Genomic DNA, 7,938 nt, shown 5'->3' with positions numbered 1-7,938 from the left:
TTTGAAAAAATTGAAATAAAAACTGGGTTGTTTGGTCCGATTTTGGAAAATTTGATCAGTTTTAAAATAATAAATCCCGCTCTATTTAAACAACGTGTAACGGGAACAGAAACAATCCCAAAATGATTGAAGGGAGCACTTAAGTTCGTAAGCGAGTCTTATTGATGCTACGAATCATTTAGTGTAGTAACACTGTAAGCGAACTGTGTTTAACGTATGCTAAGTGCTCTCGCGTAGGGTATGTGTACCGGGTAACTGAAGTGAATAGAGTTGCATGACTGGTCTCCTTTAATTTCGGTTCGCGCACCCATAAATGATCTATGCCGTAAATAATGCGTTTACCATCCAATCGGGATATGAACTTACTTGAAATTCACAAACGTAGAATTGATTATAAGCCAAATTGAATGATCAAGACGATCATTACTCCACTAGTTTCTGTTGTCTGACCTGTCCTGTCTTATAGGCTGTCAATTATAATTACCTTGTATTTCTGCTATTTTATATTCGTTTCACAAGTTTGACGATTACTAATTTGTTAGACTTTTTGATAGGTAATAACCACCTGGAAGTGTGTACCCCGAACGAGTGACTATAATTTTTTGATTACGCCATTCGGAAGGCATATTTCTTGCGGCTCTATTCCCGGATATTTCGTAATTTGAGTGCGTCCGCGGTGAATCGAATATTAAATCTCGGAAAAGGGTTGTCTAGCTGAAACACGTGGTGATCGAAATTAAAACGGGCGCCTGTGTGGTGTCTACGGTAATTCGTCAACTGAACGAAACGTCTTGTCACCTGTTCCGTTTCTAACCGTTTCGCTGACACGTGTCCCACCCGAAAAATCTCAACCGCGTCGTTTTCCAGTGAGGAGGAGGACAGGCGCCAGTCAACCGAGATCCAATGAATCTCAACCGAAAACACCTACTCCATCCTTTGGAAGTCTTATTGCCGTTAGAAGAATCTCCAATATATTTCATTGAAATTTTATAGTGAAAAATAAATCAAATAAATCATTCAATCGTAATTACGTAACACTGTAATGTATTGCAATTTGATGTAAGAAATCTGTCTCGAATTATTGATCAAAATTCTAGCTATTTATTCATATTTTCCAACGTATTCTAAGATTTATGAACTTGTGAATGGTGATTTTTCTACGAAAATTTAAACGGCACCATCCTCCTGAATGTATAGAAGATTATATTTGTACAGTCGCAGTTTTGCAGTTTCTGTATTTGGGTGATATATCGTCTTCTTATCCCTAGATGTTCGCGACGAAATTTATGTCGTTGGAGATCACGAAAGAAAAGCTACGGAATGAAACAAGAAGCGTATTCTGACGTTATCACGGTTTTCCATTATGCTCCTTCGAGGAGAACGATGAATGTGCCAGTTATTATCAATGTGTTCTCGGTCGAAAATATTGACAAAAATTCTTGTTCAAATTTGTGTCAGAAATAAAACTCATATTTTTTTTATCCTTTCATGATAACCAGAAGATGTACGCTTTTCCCTCTGTTATTTCTGAGTTCAGAATAACAAATGGAAAAGAGTACAAAGAAACGATTTTATAGAATATTCTTTTGAATAACAATACGAAAAATTCATGAACTGAAATGAGTAGAGGCGTTATCGAACCAAGTGAACAGAAGTGATTAATTCCTGTCTTCTTAACGACGGCTTACCGGTGACAAGAGAGCTCGTTGTCAGTGCAAATATCGGGAAACTATGTGCGTTTAACATGCGAAAACATCATATAAAAATACAATTTTGAAAAATGCACTCGAAACGCGTGATAGCGTCGACCTTTGCTCGTTGCACTTTAACATTTTATACTAGATTCAGTTAAAAACGAAAATACTTTTATTATCAATTAAGGTCATATTTGATTTTAACGACTTTCAGTTTTATGATTACTTCGCTAATTGACAGGAAATATTGTTCCACTTGGAACAATTTTAGTGAGTATTACGTCATACATGTTTCAAAATCAATGAAACACATGCTATTTATTATTAGACTGGGAAATAAAAGTTCTGTGATACTCTTTCAGTCTTCAAAAATATTTGCTCGTGAATTTTTTTATAAACGAATCAAATCCAAGGTCGGAAACAAATTAAGGTCCAAGTTCAGTGTGCATCTGTCTCTGTTCGCTTTTGGAATATCGTCAATTGTCTCCCCCAGGAAATAGAATTTTTCCGGTTTTTTTTCATAGAATTTTTCCGCTTCGATCGCGACGTCTAATGTTACAACAATATTCATTCGTGTTCCAGCTTTTGACAGAGGCCGAGCGATGCCGAGTGAAATATAATAATTTCGAGACACGAGTTCCAACGATAGACGCGCAGATCATGCCTCCCGATTTACGATCGGACGACATTATTCATCTTATTTTAAACCTCTTCCGAAATAAAAGATTTATATGGGGATGCTGGAAGAGTTCCGTAATCGGAAGTTCGTATCATTTATACGGTCTTCAGTAAAAATGTTTCCAACATCCATTTACGTTCATATCCATTAATAATTGAAACCAGGAATGAAAGCTTTTACATGAATAGAATATTCTATTTCACTTTTCACGATGCTCAGGAGGAGAACTGACAAATGTTAAAAAGTAGAAAACATTTTCATTGAGCTATCATACCAGAGCATTAAATAAATCGTACAGTAAATCGCACAAAAAACTATTTCCACCTAAATTAATTCATAAACTAATGGAAAGTAGAACTTAACCAGATTTGAGGCTTCTTAGCCGCTATCAAACATTTTCGGTAGCCGTTTAGTCTCTCTAATTCAAAGAGCCTACAACATTTCTCGAATATTACATTTATTAAGGCAATTTCAAGGTTTAGTGTCTTTACGAGAATTCCGCAAATTTTGATGCTTAAATCTTATCGAGGCTGCGATCGAGAAGGGAATCGTAGATCGTAAATCCCTCGGGTGCAGTTTATTGCGATTCAATTCGAATTTCGTAACACAAATAAATTGTGCGCAATGTAATTGATAGACAATTTTTTTAATGATAAGACATCAGTGGTGTCACTTTAGAAAATTACAAAAACAAGTTTCATCTGTTCCGGCGGAGAAAAATGAAAAAGAGGGTCAATAAAAAAATCACAGTGTTACAAAATATTATTTAAAACCAGTCCCAATGAAATTGGCCAAGTTTTTTGTATCGTCAATTACACTGTGAAAGGGTTGGGATTGGTATTCGGTGTTCACGGTGGTTTCCTGGCTGACGGCAATCTCGAGCCGTCACCTACTCGTTTCTTGTCCGCGTTTCCGCGAATGGCCAGGGCTAACTGATTCGCTTTGTAAAACCATCACGAGCTCGCATCAACCGTCGGCCGGTGATTGCAGAAAGCCCAGCCGCGGGAACTCGCTTATTTTTACTAGGAATGCGTGTTCGCGGCGGCAAAGAATCGTGAAGAACCGGGAGAAAGAGAGACGCTGGTAACGGGCGATAAAATTAAGCTCGAGACGATTCCCTTCGAGCAACGGTAAACGCCAGATCTATCGTCCCGATGTTTTATCTCATTTTCAAATTTAAAACAAGATTTAAACCGATCGTTCTGATGCTTCTACAGTTTATTAGTGACGTATGAATCGCTTGACTTATTCTTACAGTAATCACACATTCATTTAAGAAGAAAATCCTTTATTTTATTTCTGTGTCAGAATCAATTTAAAATTGTCTAGAAAATTGTGACAATAATTGAAGTTACCCAAACATCTTAAACACAATTCCTATACCCTGTTTTTTCTCATTTTGATTTCGTACCTTATCTTCTTCAAAACAATTTCATACGAAAGCTAAACGTTTTGGCAAGTGAAAAAAATTCAAGTATTTTTACTGTACTCCTCCAAGTCTGTTCTCTTAAATGGAATTCGAAGGCAGTGTTCCCGGTACGTAATTACCGTGACCCCTAATTCCCGAGCCGATTGTGCAGAAAAGGAGCAAAAGTAGTTCTTCGCTCCGTGTAAGTCTTGGTTGGTCACAAGAGGAGTCGATAATCCGCGTATCCCAAAGGGATCTGGTCACGGCTCATCGCTGTGGGCAAGTTCCACGGTGATTCGATGTTTCACTATCGTCAATCGCGAAACACTTTCATCACTCAAATAATATATTTCTCGAAATTAATTAATAAACGTGTATGCGACACGCATTTCAATTTATTACATTATGTGATACTTTACATAGTGTCACGCTTCGAAAACTTTTTCTATAAATTAAATTTCATTCTACATAGTGAACATACCAACTGGCCATTGACAGAACCTGCAAAATAAGTCGAATGCGTTCAACTGTCTATGTGTATTTATTCTCCCGGAAACTAAATGATTACGATTGAAAAGATGAATTCTTCCGGAAATCTAGGGAGGATTTAATTGATTTTAAATTTATTCCACGTGGAAAGCATTTTACTTAAACTCGGCAGTTCCCACGATGGAAAAGCGGATTTTCCGTGGGGAAAAGAGTTTGCGCGAACTGGCTTTGGTATAATTAATGGGACCCGTAAGAATGGAAATTTGGAACGACATCGTAAAGTCGTGGACCGGTTGTTGGCCAGTAAAATTACCGGGTAAACGTTTGCCAGTTGAGAAAGTTACGCGATGATGTACACACGCCACACATCGGTGAAACTTTCTTAATTAAATCGCAACTCCGATACAGGAACAATAGGCGGTAAGTGCATTGTTTGCGTGTTAACAGCCTGCCAAAATTTAGCGCCAAACATCCGTCGTAAACGATCCATTTTTGTCTATATAATAAACGCCCGATCTATCGTTTCATCTATCGTCATAAATGTCAGACACGAGATTGAATATTCGTCACCTGTCGAATTACGAACAATTGCTGTCTAATTTAAATTATTCATAGCGAAAATAAGCGCATATCGGAGTAAGTAGATTTCTGTTCAAAATGCATTTTTTTAATCGACTACCCTAAACGTTTTATTCTGTATAAAAATCTGCAAATAATATTAAGTAAAGAACAGTCATAAATAACAGATAGGAAAACTGCTATTATGAAACGGTAGAGAACTGGAAGTGGAACTATCGATGTACTCGAATACCGCGATATTTATTGACGGTGGTAGCAGAAGCGTCTATTAAAGCGAGAGCATAGCGCGTTATAACCAGGAGGCCTGGACGTTTTTACGGGTTTAGATCGTAGATCCCGGGGATAGAAGACCGCGATGGAGTTGTTTACGGTCGGTGAGAGAGAATGAACTCGGATCCCGGCGACTCTGGATCCCATAAGACAAAGTAAGGACTAGAGTCCCTCCGTAGTCCACGTCATACGTCTTTCCTAGCATCCATTCCTTATCGCGGCCTCGATTATTTGATAGCGGAGGCCATTACTCCGATCCAACTGTAGATGATCCTTTAGATATCGATCATTCTTACCTTTAAAGCGGTTGGTTCGAGTAAAATTCGCAAGCAAGAAGCTTGTTCCGGTAACGATGTAATCGCTCCTGTGTCCACTGGCATCGAGCCACGTCGTACAGACATTTTTTCACGCTGTTTTCTCGGGAAACAAGCTCCCTCGTTAACGCAACCGTCGTCGATAACGTGCGCATTTATCACTCGCAGGATGGCTCCTTACATCTCCGTCCATAAGTTTCAGTAGATTGTCATTATCAAGAAACCTGACAATTGTTTCATTAAAAAAGATTACAGGAAATCATACAGCGTAGCATGAGTATATACGTCATGTACAAAATTCTATAGCAAACCTTGAATAATAATTCAGTACTTCAAATGTTAAATCTTCATTTGTTTACTCATAACGTCTGATTAGTTGTTTTTAAGATTTATGAAAGTGGACGTACGTTTAACGCATTATTTTTAATGGTGAAGCAAGGGTCTAATTTTACGTGTCACACCCCTCGAGTTTTGCCCGCGGAGAATTTAAAGCAACGATGTAAATATCGCGGCACGTCGTATCGTTCCTCTTGCCGAACGTCTCGATTTATTCGCGAATTAGTAACACTTGTAGAATACGAAGTTAATATCGTGCAAGAAAGGGGATTTAAAAATTCTCGACTGTACATTAATACGCAACTGTACAAATATCATACAGATTTTTCACGGCTCCATACATGTATCTGTGTATATTCTAGTTCATTAGCGCATTTTCTACTGTTTCCATTCACCATCCGCATCCGTTTTTTTGTTGCAGCTTGTTGCTGGATCTGAATATTTCCGAATTTGCATCTCAGCCATTGTTCTATCGAAGTTCCCCTAATTGGAATTTAAAACAAAATTCTCATCACTATTTCTAAAAACTGGTCGAGAGATTAAATATTCTTTTTATTCATTTCATATGTAATACAGTACAGTAAGCTGCACCATTAAAAAGTACATTTTTAAAAACATTATTTTATCAGAAATTTCAGACACATGATGTATCCAATTTTTTTATTTACTTTACTGTATGGGGGACGACACTGTGTCACTTAGGCTTGCTATACCAGGAGACGCGTACAAATAACATAAAACGATATCGTGGATTGGACGTGCGTCGCTTAAGCAATCTGTCGATTCTTCCGATACCATTTTCCAATTTTCCCGTTCCGCGTCGTAAAAATATTGATTCATTCAATTAAACAGCATTCTTGGAACCTATCCTTAACAAAAAGTTGTATACAGTATACAGTAACATTAAGTACTGGAGTAAGAAACGTTAAAAAATAATAATAAATAATTTTGAACACTGAAACTTTCTTCGCTTCATTTTTCTATTGCATTACATACTATGCACTACATTTGATTAAAAATTCTTTGCCACGTTGTAATAAATAAAAAAGAAGCCAAAGAGATACGCAGGTTCAAAATAAATTGTAGCCCAAAGCAATCGCAAGAATAAATTGAAAAATTGAGGAACGAAATTGGTAGTGTGCGACTTACTTCTATACTTACTTATACTATGCTAATTAATGGACATTTCGAAATGGATCATTAGGGATTGAAATGTTTAATTATGAACGTGAGTCTGGATGATTCGTGAGTCGAAATGACAGCCCATTAACGTCGCTCGTTATAACACCACGGCTATCGAAACTTCCTGTACGGATCGTTTCGGCGCGATTCATCACCCTGACACGTTTCGACTTCAAGGTTTTTCGGATTATCAATTTCCTATCTCGAGGAGCTTCTTTTCTACTTGCGTCTTAAATAGACCTCTCGCGATTTGAAAGACCGTCCAAGCCAGATTTGATTAAGATACATTGCGAGAACGGAGTAGCTGTACAAAATATCCCAAATTCCTTGCGCAGGATTCTTGGCATAAATTCAATGAAAATAGAGAGAAGCTAGTTAACAATGCAAATAAACGTTTAAAACTTGTAATGTAAAATAGTCTAATATTTATTTCTCCTAGGAAAATGCTTCGGAAGTATTAATTTTGATTCGTTAAAATATAAAAGCGCTTACTAACGAAATTAAAGGACGATTAATTATATCTTATTTATCAGTCCAGCTTAAATGAATCAGTAAAATTGCTAATCTGAAGATTATTTTATTTTATTCAAAGCCTGTCCTACAAATATCTGTTTTAATTAAATCCTCCAGTGCTTTTAATGAAAGCAACAAGAATAAAAAGAAGATACCCAAGACTGAATATACACAACGAGATGAGTCGTTTGATCTTCAATGCCTACACAGTTCGCTTCTGGCAAGACGATGCGAACTATTCAGCCAGAAAACGTAACCGAATCCGCCTACTACTAAACTAGTTCAATATCTGAAATTTAATCTTGGCAAATCAGTGCATGTTATTGAGGTACTCTACATCCAAACATAACATATCCATTATCACTGCTGATTTCATTAACCAGTTAACTGTGTCGATCATTTTGCAAAGTGCGCCCCAGTGTGTGTCGCGATAATTAAGCGATGACGGATATAGTCGTCAAACACACTTAACTG

General features: G+C 37.2%; 1 protein-coding gene across 7 annotated transcripts in view; it reads left to right on the top strand.

The window, feature by feature from the left end:
- The window catches only part of CCAP-R (Crustacean cardioactive peptide receptor), a 33,454-nt gene that overhangs the window by 3,077 nt on the left and 22,439 nt on the right, over window positions 1-7,938 (top strand). The window lies entirely within an intron of this gene.

Source organism: Ceratina calcarata, unplaced genomic scaffold (assembly GCF_001652005.2).
Source record: "Ceratina calcarata isolate Rehan_Ccalc_2016 unplaced genomic scaffold, ASM165200v1 scaffold88.2, whole genome shotgun sequence".
Taxonomy (NCBI): Eukaryota; Metazoa; Arthropoda; class Insecta; order Hymenoptera; family Apidae; genus Ceratina; species Ceratina calcarata.
The sequence above is the reverse complement of the archived record's forward strand: the minus strand, read 5'-3'. Positions and strand labels throughout refer to the sequence as shown.